The sequence below is a fragment of the Dermacentor variabilis genome, chromosome 8 (assembly GCF_050947875.1).
Source record: "Dermacentor variabilis isolate Ectoservices chromosome 8, ASM5094787v1, whole genome shotgun sequence".
NCBI lineage: Eukaryota > Metazoa > Arthropoda > Arachnida > Ixodida > Ixodidae > Dermacentor > Dermacentor variabilis.
The window spans coordinates 106,652,857-106,672,821 of NC_134575.1; the positions used below are offsets into that span (position 1 = coordinate 106,652,857).

General features: G+C 44.5%; 2 non-coding genes across 2 annotated transcripts; both read right to left on the bottom strand.

Moving 5' to 3' along the window:
- Window positions 1-5,512: 5,512 nt before the first annotated feature.
- Window positions 5,513-5,675, bottom strand: LOC142591744 (U1 spliceosomal RNA). The gene has a single exon (XR_012830508.1). It is a non-coding gene; the product is annotated as a U1 spliceosomal RNA (small nuclear RNA).
- Window positions 5,676-11,356: 5,681 nt separating this feature from the next.
- Window positions 11,357-11,519, bottom strand: LOC142591741 (U1 spliceosomal RNA). Its single transcript, XR_012830505.1, has one exon. It is a non-coding gene; the product is annotated as a U1 spliceosomal RNA (small nuclear RNA).
- Window positions 11,520-19,965: the final 8,446 nt, after the last annotated feature.

The following is a 19,965-nucleotide window of genomic DNA, read 5'->3' on the forward strand; positions in this document are numbered from 1 at the left end:
TAATATCTAATCCCATTAATATTATAATAATATTTGTTTCCACAGAATAGGCTAACCGTGAGCGGCATGCGAGGCTTAGCAGAAAGCTGAAAAACTCTACGGCGAGTGCGCCTGCTGCGCCTGCCGTGTGCCTGCGATCCTGCATTATGGATAGCGCGTATTGATATGGTCTTCTTGTTACAAGTTCCGAGTGTACTACCAGCGCGAGACACGGGACAACAAAGTGGACGAGAAACGTGTCCTTTAGAATGCTATGTTACAACGTACAGGTTTCTACAAAAGTGACGGTAGCTGCTCAAAAAATTTGATTCGTCGGCTTTTGCGCCTTCATAAATATTCAGAGACGACTCCTATATGTAAACACACAGCACACGCACCGCGATGGACGAATCAGACTAGCGCTAAGGTTGAATTTCACAACACAGCTTCTATTCCACGTTCAGTAATCACACAGATTATTTGCGGCTTCGTTCAGGGGCACACGTGGGCTTTCGGGTTGGTGCGTGTTGTTGCGCTTGGCGCAAGAATATGGCTAGCAGCAGGCACCGCATGTTCGCAATCCCGAGCAATGTACACACATCATTTCTCCAGAAGCTGACGCCGAGCACGGGTAGCGCGAGGATATTGCTGAGCTGACACGACGACTTCGCGGCAGCCGAATTCCGAATACTGCATATGCGGTGAGGGTAGCCGTGTGAACTTGTCGATAGGTCATCTTTTAGATTGTTGTAGCGCAGGCAGAAGGAAACGGTCATGGAAGGCAGATGAGACAACACACAACGCTGAACCACCTGCGAACAGCTGTTTACGTGCGCCATGTCGCACTGAACTTCAGAAACCGCCGTTGAGCATTGTTAAGAAACAAATCTTAACTAACACGTTTTTAAATTACTAAACGTGCATATTACCTGCTCCCAATCACGAAAAGTCAATAATATTATAATGTAAACGTTTTATTCATTACAATAATAGAATTATGCAGTGTGTGCCGCGACACCTGGCAGTAAGCAACCCTGGGCGTCACACCGGTCGCATTGTTGAACTCGCCATCATGTGAAATGGGCCCTCTAAAAACCGCATGGCGACGCGTGCGACTGCACCAAATTTCGCCGTTCCAGTCGCAGCATGTGAAACAGCCTTGAGAAGAAAAGCGTGGTGCGGCGACGACGGCTACGAGATGGCACCAGAGTAGCGCGTGTCGTTTGGGAGGTCTGTCTGCTGCGGCTGTTCTGAATCGCGCCCAGGCTTCGCCCACGCGCTGCCTCTTACGATCTCCCGATTAGCGAGGCAGTCGCGCCACACTTGGCTCCGTTTGCAACGTCCCACACGCGACAGATTGTCCGTGGCCGCCAATATATCGCGAAATCAAGACACGTATGGAGCTGCGCTCAAATTTCGCACTATATGAAGTATCGTAATCGTCTGTGAATTTTTTTTTCATTAAGTAATTGAGCTTACACACTACGGGAGAACGGCCAAAATGCTAGCTATTAGAGGGAGCTTTTACTCTTCTTTTGGTTGCGCGTTATAGTTGAGGAAGAGTAATGTATTAATGTATAGTAAGAATGTGACAAAAATATTAGAAATACTATTTAAATGATAATAGCTTCGTTAACTTTAACGAAAAGTGTTTAATACATATTTTCCGAATGTTTTTTTCTGGGCGCAACTGCTTTTTGCATCTTGTAATAGTACATAATATAGAATTCGAAATACACTGAAATAGTTTGGGGAACCAAGGGGATCGACTTTGTTGATCATGGCCCCATAAAGCCAACAGACAATGAAGCCAAGGAAAGCATCGGGTAAATTAGCTGTAGTTGAAACTGAAATGTAGAAAATAACGAAGGGGGGAAAAGGGGTGGGGGGGTTGAAAGTGATAACTTGTCGCCGGTGGGAGCCGAACCCGCAATCTCCGCATTTCGCGTGCGTTGCACTGCCAGTTGTACTACGGCTACGGCAATCAATCCATCCACTAACTTGCCCATTTGTCTTATATAGATATAGCCCTAGTAGTGTTAGCCAACGCCACCCAGGGCCATGGTGGGTGGATGTGACACTTGCTTTTTTGCCCGATGGCGTCACGAGACCCTCCCCCCCTCCCCAATCAATTGGGGGTGGGGGGAAGGTCCAGTCCCTACGACCACGTCAAAAGCTTCACGAACTTCAGGAGGGCGATTATCTGGTCTACAGCCTTAAACTTACTTAACTCATTTATTTCTGCCAGTAAGCACTGTGCGCGCATCTATTTCGCTTATGTAGAGTGCCTCTTCGGCCCCTTGTTCAGTTTTTTTAACACGAAAGTGTTCTCTGCCTAGATCCAGCGAAAATATGCCCCCTATATATGTACGTCACCCCATCATCATGATGCAGATTCCCTGGCATTCTAGAAAACCTTGTGTATATATAAGGTTGGCTATTACGCGTAAATAAAACTTGCTAATCTGTTTTCAGTTATTTGAAGTATAGTTTGCTGCTCTTTTATAAATGTCCTCTTATAGGCTTTTAACGTTATCTCTATATATGCATATTAGACGATTAGCCTAAAAGGCTTATAAAGATACCTCGTACCACTGTTTTTGAAACTAAGGAGTCCTGCATTGAAATGCAGGACTCCTCCTCCTCCTCCACACTGGCATTCGCTTGAACCGTCGGAATCGTGGGTTGTGCCGCTACGTATCTGTAGACAACGTTAACCGCACATATGTGCGGTTAAGTTTATTGATCCTTTGTTTACACAACAATCTGATGTCACCACCCATGCTGCAGCATGCGAGTTTCCCTTCACAGCCACTTGTATTGAGCGACGGGCGCTGCCTTAGCATTGGGCGGTAGAGCTATAGTGTATAGGCTCTTACAGACTAAAAAGAGGCTCTACAGAAACTCTAGCCTACCTGCGCGAGCCACGCCACGCTGCTCCGCTACGGAAGGCGACGCAAAAGATTTGTGCATTCAATTCTCCCTCTCCCTGTGGCACGTCGCAAGGGGTGACAGCTGGGCATAGCCTCCGAGATCGCATTGGCATTCGTGTAATTTTTTGAGGTCGCGAACCAAGACGGCGCGGCGATGTTCACTCTCCTCCTCGAACACACAGCGCAGCGTTTTGTTGTGCGCCACGTGCTGGTCGACCACGACGAGTCACGTGGAAAGCGGAGGCGAAAGACCGTCACAATAGAACGGAAGGCAGCTATCTAAAGGCTGTCGCCCGTCACGTGACAAGTCGCGTGCCGAAAATCGTTTTTGTTGTTTTTTATTCAAGTTTCATTACATGCGTGGTCACGTTTAGAGGTTCCGTGTGCCGCAAAGCTGTATTCTTATTTCCAGGTTTACAATTGTGCACACCATAGGGCATATAGCGAAGTAAGTGAGAATAATGGATGGAGCGAAATAACGGATATAGCGAAGTGATTTCGGCTCCTCCTCCAACTTCGTTACAACGAGATTCGAGTGTATCTTCCACTTGACAGAGAAATGATAAAAAGAAGTAAGATGTAGCTATGTACGCGTACAAGCGGTCAAGTAGTGTCACAAGAACTAGCTACGTTAACTTCACTGTGCGGCAATACAGACATTTTTATAACCAGTGCGAGAATAGCAGAAAGTTTAGTTGCGCAACAGCAGGTCCTACAGAATGGTCTGTCCACAAGCCAGACACGAACAGAAAGCACCGTGGATGAACCGGAACAAAAAGGGCGCTTGGCGCTTCTTTCCCGTGCAGGGGGAATTTTTTTTTTTGTGTGCGTTTCGTGCAAAAATGTGAGATTGGAGGGCAACGTATCATACCTTGGCTAAAGTCAGCGCGTCTCGTTGTCAAACAATCGACACAAATCGTCCACAGCGAACCGCCGCCGACCGTCCATCCACAGTAACGCAGCGATGGTGCTGCCAACTATAACCCGATCTCGCGGCAGAATGCCGTATGACTACGTATAACTTCTGAGATTTATGCTCATGACTAACATATTGAGTACTCTAGGGGTAATAAGAATAATTAAGGTTATAACCGACTTCAGATTAATTACCATGAAATTAGTTAAGCCTGAATAAGACTCCTCAAGAGTCAGGAAGGGTAAACAAGCCTAGTGGAGGTTAATTACGATGAAAATACTTGAGCGTAATTAATCGTGGGCATAAAAGTAGCCTGAGGTTAATTAAAATAAGTTGAGTTTAAATTATTTACTGTAATGAAGAGTGATTAGGGTCAAATTATTAAGCCGGATCAAGAATGTTTAGGGAACTTCAGATTCATGAAGCGAAATTTTGATTAACGATTAATCGATTAGTGTCAACCATGATTAAATAAGGGTAGTTAGGACGACTTAATGCTAATTAATATTCCTTACTATTACATTACTTAAGCCGAATCAACATTAATACTGGTAATTATGATCAATTCTTATTACGTTACCTAACCATAATTTATATGAATTACGATCACATTAACTTCGGCCAATAAGGCAATTGCAATAGGTCGTTCAATACTTGCAGTACATCGCGTCATCCTCGACAGTGATCCGCGGTGTGCGTAACTGGGCCACTGAATATTTCGTTGAAGAAATGCGAAAAATAATCACAGGGCCCCTTAAGGTCTCTCTTAAGAGGTGAACAGCGAAAGCCTACACTTCCTCCTCTTATCATTCGCATCTTTCTCTTTGCCTCGTCCCTTTCTCTTAAAAATTAAATTATGGGGTTTTACGTGCCAAAACCACTTTCTGATTATGAGGCACGCCGTAGTGGAGGACTCCGGAAATTTCGACCACCCGGGGATCTTTAACGTGCACATAAATCTAAGCACCACGGGTGTTTTCGCATTTCGCCCCCATCGAAATGCGGCCGCCATGGCCGGTATTCGATCCCGTGACCTTGTGCTCAGCAGCCCAACACCATAGCCACTGAGCAACCACGGCGGGTCTACACTTCTTCCTCTTATCTTTCTCTTCGACTTGTCTCTTTCTCTTCTTTCTTTTAGTCATTGCTGCTCACTACTAACAATTTTTAGGGATTTGTAATCAATTGTGGCCATTACAAGCCGTCGTTAGACATGTTGGTCATATCATACTCATCAGTAGTCAATACTAGTCATTCAGTCATTCAATACTTCAGTCATTAATAGTCATTACTAAGCATTGTAGTCATTTCTAATCAAGTGCAGTCATTACAATTTATCGTCACAAGTTGTCGTTAGATATATTAGTCATTTCATAGTCATGCTAGTCATTACAAGTCATTTCAGCCATTCTGTTCACTGTAAGCATCCTTAGTCATTCGTAATCAATTATGATCATTACAAGCCACTAGCAGTCACTATTAGGCATTACTAGTCATATATTTAGCCTTTACAAATCTTTATTGTAAAGTTACCATTCACCAACTGTCACTATCAATTATATTTCATTCTTTACTTGAAATGCTTTAGCCTTTATAAGCGACTGGAAACAATCCTTACATAAACGTTATGTGTTAAGCGCGCTAGCAAGGGCTGTCACAGATCTCATTTTATATTTGTGCATGGAAGGGGCTGGCGCGTACGCCGAGCCCCACTACCAAAAATTGCATGCCCCATCTGCCCCGGTTTGGGGTAGTGGCGTGCTTCAGCCAACCGCAGTGCAATGGCGAGGCCTCGGCACGGGGCGCCGACCTGAATGATCATCGGAAACCCGGCACCAGGTAAGTATGCAGGGAAGTGCGTCCGCATAAGAAGCCATTCTACAGGGTGCACCATATAGAGCGGGTAGTCTGGAGTACTCTACATGAAACAGAAATCTTTGCTCAGCAACGAAAGCTTGCAAAACAACTCACTGTAACACAAGAGCCTTCAGCCCATCAAACTATAAACCTAGCAGGCATCATTTTCAAATTGCAACTGCCATATCATCAAAATTGTGTGAAAGCATTGGGTAATGATCGTCCATGTCGAGCGGCGATTGCGCAAAGCTGCCGAGATGACCCTCTAGTGTTTATTCCAGCGCGCGCGACTACAATAGTGACAATAAACGGCGTTTCACATAAATTGAACCATGGATTTAAAAAATGTGCTTATTTTTTCGATGTTTAACGAAAGCCCGCGAAATATGGAATGGTCGCTCCATTTTCAACAGGTCATCGTGTCATGAGCCAATAAAGAAAGAAAGAAGAAGGAAGAGCAGAACGACGTCTAGTCGGAAGTAGCTACAGCTAGGCGACGCGGATACATCGACGGACTTGACGTAAATGTTTTGAACTTAATAACACGTCGTGTGCAACGACTTTAGACAACATTTTCAATTAACTCGCTTTGTGGATAGTTTATCGTGTGTTAGGTTTTTTGCTATTGGGTTTGTAGCGCGTGTTTTCTTTATATATGTATTGTTCTTATGCTCAGGCCCCACAAAGGCTTTTCCTAACTCAAACGTTCCTTGCGTCTTGTTTACCACGGTGAGACATCAACAAAATATTGGCGAGCCTGCCAGGATATATTTCCTGAATACTCGGTCTCACACTTCGCAGGAACAAGAACTATGACAAGATGTTGGGGATAGCGAGTTCTCTGGGACTAAGCCGCTTACCTTTTTTATCGAGCGCACAAAGAAGCTCGAGAAGCACGTGAAGCCGAAATGGAAATTTTGCTGTTAAAGTTGCGTTCTACTGATGCCTCTATCGGAAGAGATGACGCGGAGAGATCGTCTGTTTCTTCGTCAATGGGGCTGCGATGAACAAAGACAGTTTGTCCACGAAAGTGAATGACTCCATTTGACGATAAGAGAGATGACCTTGATGCTTATCTGCATCGTTTTGAAAGAATTGTTTTAGGACAAGGCTGGGAGTCATCTAAGTGGGTGACAGCGGATTGTTTGTATTTAGTTGGAGAAGCCTTGAACGTGTTCGCAAGAATGCCTGCATCTGAGTCAATGGGCTACGACAAAGTCAAGAAAGCACTACTGCAGAGATTCAGGCTAACTGCAGGAGGATTCCGTGAGAAATTCCGGGATTGTAAACCAGAACAATCAGAGACTGGTAAACAGTTTGCAAATAAGTAGAGTGAGGCTAAATAAAATCAATTTAGTTTAAATTATTTAGTCTAATCAAGAGTAATTAGGGTCGATTATTAAGCAGAATCAAGAATATTTAAGAAACATAAGATTTATTAAGCCAAATTTTGATTAACAATTGATTAATGTCAACCATGTTTAACTAAGGGTAGTTAGGATGACCTAATGATAATGAATATTCTGTACGATTGCATTACTTAAGCCGAATCAACATTAATACTGGTAGTGATGACTAATTCCTATTACATTTCTTAACCGAAATTTAGATGAATTACAATCACAATAACTTCCGCTAATAACACAGTTAGGCAATTGCGATATGTCGTTCAAAACTTGCAGAACATTGCGTCATGCTCGACAGTGATCCATGGTGTGCGTAACTGGGCCACTGAACATTTCATTGCATAAATGCAAAAAAAAATTTACAGGGTCTCTTAAGATCTCTCTTAAGAGGTGAACGGCGAAAGCCTACTCTTCCTGCTCTTATCATTCGCCTCTTTCTCTTTGCCTATTGTCTTTCTCTTCTTTCTTTTAGTCATTACTGCTCACTACTAAACATTTGTAGTCATTTGTAATCAATAGTGGTCACTGCAAGCCGTCGTTGTACATATTGGTCATATCGAAGTCATTACCAGTAAATTCAGTCATTATTAGTCATTAAGCTCACTATGCTAAGCCTATTTAGTCATTTGTAATCAAGTGTGGTCATTACAAGCCGTCGTTAGACATGTTGACCATATCATAGTCATTTCATTTTCATTTATTTACACTCAGGGCCGCCCGGAGTTAGAGAGGAGAGGGTATACAAGAATACAAGAATGCAACTGGGTATACATGCATACATTTGTAGCAGGAAGGTTAATGAAGATGATCATATACAGTAGATTGAAGGCTTTGGGTACTGCGATGAACAAGACTGAGGCAGGAAGGTGGTTCCAGTCCGCGCTTGTCGTCGGAACAAACGAATCAAATAAAGATTACTCCTGCAGCTTAGCACGCCAACTTTAAACCGGTGGTCTAAGTGGGATTAAAAGTAAGTGGGAGTAATAGAAAGTGATTGCTTTAGAGTGTCATTGGTGAAATATATTTTCTGAAAGAGGCATAAACGAGAAATGCGACGGCGTAAGGAAAGGTCAGGAGGTCTAATGTTTTCTTCATAAGCGTTACACTGGATGAACGAGAATAATTAGAAAGTATAAAACGAACACAACGATTTTGGATGGATTCGAGGACTTGTATGAGTGATTTGGTGTGGGGATCCCAAACGGAAGAGGCATACTCTAGTACCGGGTGCACAAGAGTATTATATAGAAGTAATATAAGGACGCAGGAGCCAGGGAAAAATTACGGCGAAGGAAACCAAGTCTGCGGTTAAAATTATTAGTGATATGTGCAGCGTGCGTTTTCCATGATAGGGTGGCAGTAATATATAAGTCAAGATACACGTAATCAGAGACGGAAGTTAAAGAATTAAGGAAGTAGGTGCATGAAGACTGGTTAGGCGTCCCTGTTATTCTCATTGCTTTGCACTTACCAATATTTAGTTTCATAGACCAGGTGCGACACCAAGTGGAGATGTTATCCAGATCAGATTGAAGAGTCGCTGCATCAGAAGGTTTAGATATTTGTCTATATAATACCCAGTCATCAGCGTAGAGTCTAATTTGTGAGTCAATGGAATCAGGAAGGTCGTTAATATAAATTAGAAAAAGCAGAGGACCTAGTACGGAGCTTTGGGGAACCCCGGATGCTACGGGGTATACAGGTGAGTCACAGTCATTAATTGAAACGTACTGGCTACGCCCCTGCTAAAAGCACTCGATCCACTTCATCAGATTAGATTTAGTTTACTAAGCTTGAAAAGTAGTAGTTGTTATGACACAGTAGCAAATGCCTTCGCAAAATCTAAAAAAATGCAATCCACAAATGATGAACCATCCAAAATGGAAAACAAATCATTGGTAAACGCGAACAGCTGAAATTCGCAGGAGTGGTGTTTGCGAAAACCATGCTGATTAGGTGTGAAGAAACAGTTCGATTCGAGATGCGAAATTAGGTTACAATATATTATATGTTCAAGCAGCTTGCATGGAATCGATGTTAATGAGATAGGCCTGTAGTTGTGGGGGCTATGAATATCACCCGATTTATGCATCGGAACCACCATTCCCACCTTCCAGTCGTCCGGCAACGTGGCGCTCTGCAATGACTGCGAAAAGACATACGACAGTATAACGGATGAATAAGTCTGGGTGTTTTTCAAAAACTTGTAGCCAATACCGTCGGTACCAGGTAACGATGGAAGTTTCGCAACTTAAATTGGTTTAGAAATGCCTACCCAGTCGATAAGGATAGGGTCCATTTGAAAGAAGTCAGGTGCAGAAATAATGGGATTGGTAATTGGTGGAACATGTGAAAAGTATGATGAAAATGTGTCATTGAGTAAGATACAGCACTGCTTATTTCAGACGAAGAATCCTCGATCATTCTTCAAGCGAACTTCATCGGATTCGCGCATTCTGATACCATTCCAAAATTTGCGTGGATTCGAAGTAAGAAAAGAAGGAAGGGTTGAATGAAAATAACTATGTTTAGCACCGATTAAAGCACGTTTATATTCCGCAGCGGTAGATTGATAAGCCAACCTTGCTCTGTCAGTCACAAGTTTCTTGCAGCGGCGGAACATGCGCTTTTTCTTGCTTAGTAAGCGTTTTAACGATAGGTTGAACCACGGCGAACGTCTCCTGCTAGATATTCTTCGCAGCGGAACATATTTATTGATGAGCGCTTTGACTTGCGTTTGAAATAACCGCCAGTTCTCTTGCACTGTGCGTTCCCAAAACCGCGGAAAGAACTCGGCAACGAACTTTTCCAAAGCAGTAATAATAGCTTGAAAGCCTGCTCTCCCGTAATCGCGGATTATTTTCGCATGTTTCGATGTGCGGCGCGAGCGCGATGGCGTAGTAAAATCGACTGTACGGTGATCACTTAGACCTGGCAGTAGGGTTAGGGAAGAGATAGAATCGGTATAGCTGGTGAGCACAACGTCGTGTACACTTGCACATGAAAGGGTAACGCGAGTTGGTTCTTGTACGAGCTGGGAAAGATTAAATGTAGAACAGAGGTAAATGAAAGCTATACGCTCGGATGGATTAGTAGTTACAATGGGTTTGGAATCGTTCCACTGAATACCTGGAAAATTGAAGTCACCCGTCAGGAAAATTGCCGATTTCGGGTATCGAGACACAACTTTGTTCAGACAGTCGTATAGTTCATCACAGAACGTGGTGCCAGAAATTGGAGGCCGATAACATCCACAAACAATGACATCGTGATGGTTTAAGGTAAGGCATGTACAGAGAAATTCAAGCTCTGATTGTATCGGGACAAGGTAAGAATTTATGCCTTCGGAAACGGCGATGAAAAAACCGCCCCCTGATCGGTCACTTCGGTCACGTCTGTACACTATATATTTCGTTCCTTAAGAAAAGAGTTCACAATTCTCCACTGTACTTGACAACCACTATCTCGGTTAAAACAACCATATCGGCTACGCACGTGTCCATTAAACATGATGAGTTATCACGCTTCTTTAATATACTTTTGATGTTCGCAAGAAGGAATGAATAGTCGCCGATGTGCTTCGCCTAAACGGCCGCTGGTTCCTAAGTCGGAGTACTATGAGGGTGTGACTCAGTGGAAATTAGCAGTCATTACAAGCCATTTCAGTCATTATTAGCCATTACTTGTGATTACAAAGTAGTTTAGTCATTTCTAATGAATTGTAGTCGTTACAATTTGTCGCTAGATATATTGGTCATTTTATAGTCATTACTAGTAATTACAAGTCATTTCAGTCATTACTGCTCATTAGTGAGCATTCTTAGTCATTTGTAATCAATTGGGGTCATTACAAGCCGTCGTTACACAGATTGGTTATTTCGTAGTCATTACAAGTCTTCAGTATTCATTAGTACTAATTACTAGACATTTCTAATCAATTGTGGTCATTCCAAGCCATCGTTACAGATATTGGTCATTTCCTCGTCATTACTAGTAATTAGCAGTCACTATTAGACATTACTAGTTATAATTAATGGCGTGATGACGCTTCGGCGGGAACATCTGCTGACAAAAACTTCACCATGAGCGTCGAAAGGCTTCTGGAAATAATCCTTACATACTGCGTTTTCTGAGCAGTCCCCCTATGGAGTTTTATTTAAAGCTGGGGCTTACAATGCTGGCCAAAGTAACGTCCATACCAGAGTAACGGACAAACTAGTTAAATCTACTGGCTGACTCAGATCTGACTTTAGATTTCAGCATGGAAGGGGCTGGCGCGTACGCCGAACCCCACTACCAAAAATTGCATGCCCCATCTGCCCCGGTTTGGGGTAGTGGCGTGCTTCAGCCAACCGCAGTGCAATGGCGAGGCCTCGGCACGGGGCACCGACCTGAATGATCATCGGAAACCCGGCACCAGGTAAGTATGCAGTAACGTACGTCGGCATAAGAAGCCATTCTACAGGGTGCACCATATTGAGTGGGTACTGAAGCGTACTCTACATGAAACAGAAATCTTTGCTCAGCAACTAAAGCTTGCAAAAGAACTCACTGTGACACAAGAGCCTTCAACCCATCAAACTATAAACCTAGCTGGCAACATTTTCAAATTTCAACTGCCATATCACCAAAATTGTGAGAAAGCATTAGCTAATGATCGTTCGTGTCGAGCGGCGATTGCGCAAAGCTGCCGACCGAGATGACCTCTTGTGTTTATTCCAGAGCGTGCGACTACAACAGTGACAACAAGCGGTGTTTCACAGAAATAGAACCATGGATTAAATAACAAAGTGGTTAACCCCAGCTGAATGAAACCAATGACATCTGGTCGGCCGTCATGTGGCGGGGTGGCGTATTTATATTCGGCTTAATTAGTTAACTAAGATAAAAAAATGCGACATTTTAAAAATTCGCTTTAGGGCCAAGTGAGTTTCGTTAACTGTATAGGGGATTCACAAACGACGAATTCATTTTTTTGCCAAAGCCCATGCTACGTGGTGATTTTTTTCGGCGTTTAACGAAAGCCCGCGAAATATGGAATGGTCGCTCCATTTTCAACAGACCATCGTGTCATGAGCCAATAAAGAAAGAAAGAAGAAAGAGCTGAAAATAAGAAGAGCACAAAAAAGCACGAGGAGTCGGTGGGAAAAAAAAGTTAGAAAATAAGGGCGTCCGAATAAACAAAATACAATATTTCAACGAATAAGTGCGAAAGTGCACGCGGAGCTACGTGGCCAACGCAAAAACAGAGAGACGTAGCCGAAGAGAGCGGCCCAGCTACGCTCTTGAACGACGAGGGGCAGAAGGAGCTGGAGACCGGAAAGGGCGGGTGGAGACGACGGCAACCAAGTGGAAGCTGCTCTTCAGCTGCCGCGGCCGTGGCTCGCGAGCTGAGCGTGCGCGTTACCGGAGAGGGCACATCTTACAGGCAGGCGGAGACGTTTCTCGGACTACCTGCGGCTACGATACGCAGGCTAAGAGGAGTCGACCAGCCGATCCAGGCGCCTCGGTCACCCCACTGATCTGACTCCCTGACCCGGTCAACTGTGGGCCGAACGTCCGACGCAGCGACGTCGAGTCCACGACGCATCGGCGGGCCCAACGACGCGTCGTCGGAAGCAGCGATAGGCGACGCGGCTACGTCGATGGACTTGACGTAAATATTTTCAACTTCATAACACGTCGAGTGCAGGGACTTGAGACAACATTATCAATTAACTCGCTTTGTGGATAGTTTGTCGTGTATTAGGTTTTTGCTATAGGGTTTGTGATGATGATGATGATGATGATTATGATGATGATGATGATGTGTAGTGTTTGTTGGCGCAAGGGCCAAATGTGGCCAAAGAGCGCCAAGGCAGTGGTGATGAGTACTGAATGGGCTAATGGCTGATGTGACGTGGCTGTAGGGAGGCCTGAAACTGAGAGCTATAAGTTGCATAAAATACACAAGGAATAAAAATAGGAGAATGGCTGAAGTAGGGTATGCTATAAGTATAGAATGTACAACAACGGTGTAATAGCGTTACATAAATAAAAATGAAGAGGTGATTGTTGTTAACGAGTAGCACAACAGCCTCAGCGGATCCCTTGAGCACAAGGGCCCGGAGGCATGTGCTATAATACACGTTGACATCTCAACCGAGACCTCTCGCAAGAGGCCGTGTTACGAATTTCTTGGACAGAAAACGTGGAGCGTGTCAACGTCGTTTAAAAAAGCTAAGGTAGATTGCATGTGAAAGAGCGCTTCTCTGCCTAGAAACAGTGCCAGGTGAAGTGGTATACACTGACTGTATGCTTAAGGGAAGTGTTTTTCCTCTCGACTTGTGTTACGCGGCATTCTAGGAAGACATGCAGAACACTGTCTCCCCACATCTACTCCACATTGGATGTTCACCGCCAGTCAACAAAAAGCTATGTGTACCGTAAGTGTGCCCTATTCTGAGACGACAGAATAGGACATCACTTCGTCTGCACTTGGTCAGTGATGGCCAGTATCCTAAACGTGGCTTAACTACGTGGAGTTTATTAAGGGTTTCAGCGTCCCACTTATGCTGCCAGTAGGTTCTGAGTTTTTTCCGTAAGTATGACTTTAGGTCTGAGATCGGAACGGCTACGGACATGTTGCAAGCTTTTGTGTCTAAGGAGGTAGCAATTCGGTCTGCCAGGACGTTACCTTCAATACCTCTGTGTCCAGGCACCCAGCATATCGTTACATGTTGGCCAGAGGCATAAATAGTACAGAGGAAAGAGAAAAGATCTGCAATTACTGGGTTTATGTGGTTGAAGCATGACATCAATGTTTTCACAACGCTTAATGAGTCTGTGTATATGACCGCCTTATGTAGTTTTAACTGTTTGATGTGTTTCGCAGCCGACCACAGTGCATACGCCTCTGCTGTAAAGATGCTTGTTTGAGGGTGCAGAGCATCGGACTCGGAAAAGGATGGGCCGGCGGCTGCATATGACACGCCAGCATGTGATTTAGACGTATCTGTGTAATACTCTGGACACGGGTATTTAAATTGTAATTACAGAAAATGCATATGAATGTGCGCCTCTGGAGCGTGCTTCGTTACCTCCACAAATGACGTGTCACAGTAAATGATTCGCCACAACCACTGTGGAAACGGCTTGGCAGAAGCCATTAGACTATTTTGATGGATAGGAACATCCATCTCCTCGCTCAGCTTTCTCACACGGATCGAGAATGGCTCTCTGGCTGTAGGTTTGTTATGAAAGAGTGTTGCAGAGGTCATATCGTTCGTGGTGCGATAACAAGGATGGTTTTTGTTAACATGTACTTTCAGAAAATAATTAAAAGTAGAATATGGCCGCTGCAGATCGAGCGACCATTCATTCGATTCGACATAGAGGCTTTGAATCGGACTCGTGCTAAAGGCACCGGTGGCGAGGCGGATACCAAGATGATGCACAGGGTCCAGCATCTTGAGAGCACTGGGTGTAGCTGAGTGATACACAACGGCACCGTAGTCTAACCCCGATCGTACAAGGCTCCTGTAGAGGTTCATGAGGCATTTCCTGTCGCTTCCCCGTGTTGTATGTGGCAGTATTTTCAGGATGTTCATTGTTTTAAGGCATTTAGCTTTCAAATACTTGATATGAGGAATGAAGGTTAGTTTTGAGTCGAGTATTATGCCTAAAAATGTATGTTCAGTGTTGAGTGGTATGTGTTGTCCATGCAGCATAATAGCAGGATCTTGTAACAAGCCTCACTTTCTAGAAAAAAAGTATACAGGAGCTTTTGAGGGGGTTTAGTTTGAAGCCATTTTCATTTGCCTATTTTGAGACCTTGTTCAGTCTGAGTTGTACTTGGCGCTCGCAGACAGTGAGATTACAAGACTTAAATCCTAGTTTCACATCATCTACATATATTGAATAAAACATTGAGGATGGAATGACTTTTTGAAGGGAATTTATTTACACAATGGAGAGGGTGCAACTAAGCCCGCCCCTTGTGGCACACTGGTCTCTTGAGTGAATAGCCTAGACAGGGCATTGCCCACTCTAACACGGAACGTGCGGTCAGTCAAGTAGTTTTCTATCATATTTAGCATATTGCCGCGTACGCCCATCGCAGATAGATCTCGGAGGATTCCGAATCGCCATGTTGTGTCATAGGCTTTCTCCAAGTCGAGAAATACAGAGAGAAAAAATTGTGCATATAAGCCTCTCTAATGTTTGCCTCAATGCGAACAAGGTGGTCTATTGTTGACCTACCCTCCCTGAAACCACACCGAAGGGGATCAAGTAGACGGTTGCTTTCCAGGAAATAGACGCCGATTTACCATTTTTTCATATAACTTACACATGCAGCTTGTTAGTGCTATTGGCCTGTAGCTACTGTCTAATGCGGGGTCTTTGTCTTGCTTATGAATTGGGATGGCAATCGCTTCTTTCCATGAGGATGGAATATGCCCAGATACCCACATGGTGTTGTAAAGAGACAGAAGTGTGTTCAATGTTTCTGGATGCATATTCTTGGTCATTTCATACATTATGCGGTCACCACCTGGTGCTGAGTTGCTGCAGGAAATGAGAGCAGCCTTCCGTCCAGCGAGACTAAAGGGACAGTTGTAAGGTTCATCTGCTGCGCATTTGCGTTGAAGGCGCTCTCGCTCTATGCGTTCCTTGAACTTTAGGAAAGTTGGCGCATAGTGTGATGCACTAGAAATATTTTGGAAATGCTTGCCAATGAAATCTGCTTGATCTTTCATGGTGTCGCCTTGAACGTTTACTAAAAGAAGCGGTTGTGTTTCCCTGCCCTTTAATCCGTTCACTCTGTTCCATACCTTACCCTCATCCTTGCACGAATTGATACTACATATGTACCTTTCCCAGCTTTCTCGCTTAGCACGTCGACGTGTTCTCTTGCCCTGTGATTTCGCCTTCTTGAAATTAATGAGGTTCCCCTCAGTTGGAGAGTCACGAAGCAGGCCCCAAGCTTTATTTTGTATTTTCCGTGCCTCTTTGCATTCGTCATTCCACCGAGGCAAACGACGTTTATTAGCAAGTCCGTTAGTTTGTTTTATGCATTTTTCAGCGGCGTCAATTATAAAAGGTGTTAAATATGCCACAGCATCATCTATGTTTAAAGAACTCAAATCATCGTACTGTAAATATGTAATTTCCTGAAACAGTTCCCAATTCGACGAGTCGATTTTCCATCGGGCAATCTGTGGAGGGCATTCAGCGCGTTTTGTTAAATTTAAGAGAATAGGAAAGTGGTCACTTCTGTAGGCGTTTTTCAGGACCTTGCAATCAAGGTACGGCATTAGAAATAGAGAGGCTATGGTTAGGTCTATTGAAGAATATGATTTGTGTGTAGTGCTATAAAAGATGGGCTCTTTTTTATTCAGAAGAACTGCACCGGTACATAAAAGAAAGTCTTCTATAGTACGCCCTCTTGCATCACAGCGCGAGTCGCACCATAGCGTATTATGGGCGTTCACATCACCGGTTAAAAGGCACGGCTCTGGAAGCTGATTGACTAGCGTTTCAAGTTCTCTTAGTTGCAAGCGATGTTCGGGTGGTATGTAGAGGGAACAGACCGTAACCAACCTGTCGAATAGAATCGCTCTAACCGCGACTGCCTCAAAATTAGTTTCAAAGTGGAGGTGTTGGCAAGCAACTGACCTCTGAGCTATAATAGCCACGCCTCCAGACGCGGCATGGCCATCATCGCGATCTTTGCAGAATAATGTATATTGTGTTAAGAAATTTGTATTTAAAGTTTTCAAGCGTGTTTCCTGAACGCAGAACAGCCTAGGGTTAAACTCTTGTATTATTTCTTTGATGTCATCTAAGTTGTTTAGAATGCCACGGGCATTCCAATCAATAATTTGTACAGCCATTTTATTAGGATGAGAAATGTTCTGTGTTCAGGTGTGTAGTGGTATATCTTAGGTAACAGCACCGTCGTCTGGCCCTGTTATGGGTTTTTTGTTTGTTTTGGCGAGCTCGAGAGAGCCACGCAGGTTTTTCGGCACCGAACATGCCAATGTTGTGTCCATTGCCTCTTGGGAAGCACTGGATGCCCGCGCGTGCGGGCTCCTAGTTTGTTTGTCAGACCTCGCCTGGCGAGGCGTGGTCTTGAGACCCGACGTACCCGGGGTAGCCGGACTCTGTGTCCTGGTGGGTGGAGCAGGTTTGACTGCTGCGACCTCGGGGGCGGGGAATGCCACAGCCAACGACTCGCTGTGCGCGGGCCGGGCAGGTGGCGCAGGCCGGTGCGGCGCTGCCCCCTGACGCGTCGCATCGGCATACGCTGTGGTGTGGAACGGCGAACACCTTTTACGTGCTTCCTTGAAAGAGATGTTTTCGCGTACTTTTAGGGTGATTATTTCCTTTTCTTTTTTCCAGTTGGGACAAGATCGGGAATATGCTGGATGTTCCTCATCACAGTTCACACAGTGAGGTGTCGCTTCACACTTGTCTGAGGCGTGACCTTGAACTCCACATTTCGCACATGTGAGTTTACCACGGCAGCCCTGTGATCCGTGGCCAAATCTTTGGCATTGTAAGCATCTTCTCGGATTAGGAATGTATGGTCTGACAGCTATCTTTGTGTATCCGGTTTCTATGGTTTGTGGCAGGTCGCAAGTGGAAAAGGTGAGGATCAGGTGCTTTGTAGGAATTCCTTTATTTTCTCTTCGGATATTGATTCTTTGTACGTTAGTTACATTTTGCTCTTTCCAGCCCTCTGACAGCTCTGTTCCAGCCCTCTGACAGCCCTCTGACAGCTCTGGACAAGTCGATGAGATCTGCATCAGATAGTACACCGCGTGCTGTGTTCATAGACCGATGAGGGGAAACGGTAACAGGAATATCTCCAAATGCCACATCATCATCATCATTAGACTGGTTACGCCTACTGCAGGGCAAAGGCCTCTCCCATACTTCTCCAACTACCCCGGTCCGTGGGGTAGTTGGAGAAGTGCGAAAAAGTTGGTAGTTGTGCGAAATGCCACAAGTGTGTTTAATTTGTTGTGCTGTTCTTTATCACGGATCTCAAGCAGGAGGTCCCCGCTCGACATTTTGGTGACCTTATAGCCTGGGCCAAGTGCATCAGTCAAGCCTTTTGCAACAACAAATGGGGATACAGTTCTAGCTGGTTTTTCAGTTCTTTCGCTATGCACAACTTGGAATCGGGGGAAAACTTATTTTGGTTTGAAAAGGCTTATAATTTCATCGGTGAGTCCCCTCTTCTGAGGGTGACAATCAAGTAGACGTGGAAAAGCAGGTGTGCCCATAATATTTCGGTCATTTTCGGCGGCAATGGCGGCCACCCACCACGGAGCCCAACAGGGGGACGCTGTAGCACTTAACGTGTAAGGCTGCAGACGCCAGCCGTACATTCCTGCTATAACCTAATATATTATACCCAAGGGAGGGCACATACACAAGGTTAACCCTAGCCGCCTAGGAGAATTAGGAAGTGACGGAAGAGAAGAGATGATAGGATAGTAAAAGAAAGACGATAGGAAAGAAAAAGATTGAAGAGGGGGGCTGGAAAAGGCGACTGCCTCTTTTCCCCGGGTGGATCAATCCGGGGGCGCCGTCTACGTGAAGCAGAGGCCAAAGAGGTGTGTTGCCTCCGCCGGGGGGCCTTAAAGGTCCGAACAACCGGCATCGGCTCAACCCCCAGGATCCCCCTTTCCCCGGACACGGCTAAGCCGCGCACGGCTACACCCGGGAGGGTCCAACCCCCATGTGCTCGGGTACGTGGTGTCGCATTACACCAAACGCCTGCTGACGCAGACGCCCCTGCGGGGGCTATTGGGTTTGTAACGCACGCTTTCTTGATATGTGTGTTGTTCTTATTATCACGCCCCATAAAGCTTTTCCTAACTCAAACGTTCCTTGCGTCGTGTATACCACCGTGAGACATCGACAAAATATTGGCGAGCCTGCCAGAATTCATTTCCTGAACACTCGGTCTCACACTTCACCGGAACAAGAATTATGAGAAGCTGTTGGGGGTAGCCTGCTCTCTGGGACTAAGCCGCCAAAAATCGCTCAGCCTTTTTAATCGAGCGCAAAAAGAAGCTCGACACGCCCGCGAAGCCGAAAAAGAAATTTTGTTGTTAAAGTTGCATTTGGCCGATGCGTCTATCAGAAGAGATGACGCGGAGAGATCGTCTGTTTCTACGGCAATGGGGCCGCAAAGAACAAAGACAATTTGTCCACGAAAGTTATTGACTCCATTTGACGATAAGAGAGATGATCTTGATGCATATCTGCATCGTTTTGAAAGAATTGCTTTAGGACAAGGCTGGGAGCGATCTTAGTGGGCGACAGCGCATAGTTTGTGTTTAGTTGGAGAAGCCTTGAATGTGTTCGGAAGAATGCCTGCATCTGAGTCAATGGGCTACGACAAAATCAAGAAAGCACTACTGCTGAGATTCAGGCAAACTGCAGAAGGGCTCCGTGAGAAATTCTGGGATTGTAAAGCAGAACACTCAGAGATTGGTAAACAGTTTGCAAATAAGTAGAGTGAGGCTAACTAAATTAATTTAATTTAAATTATTTAGTCTAATCAATAGTAATTAGCGTCCGATTATTAAGCCAATTAAGAATATTTAGTGAACTTAAGATCCATAAAGCCAAATTCTGATTAAGAATAATTGATTCATGTCGACGATGATAAACTAAGGGTAGTTACGATGACCGAATGATAATTAATATTCCTTACGATTGCATTACTTAAGCCGAATTAACATTAGTACCGGTAATTATGATTAATTCGTATTGCATTACTTAACGCTAATTTATATTAATTACAATCACATTAACTTCGGCCAATAAGACAATTAGGCAATTGCGATAGGTCCTTCAATACTTGCAATACATT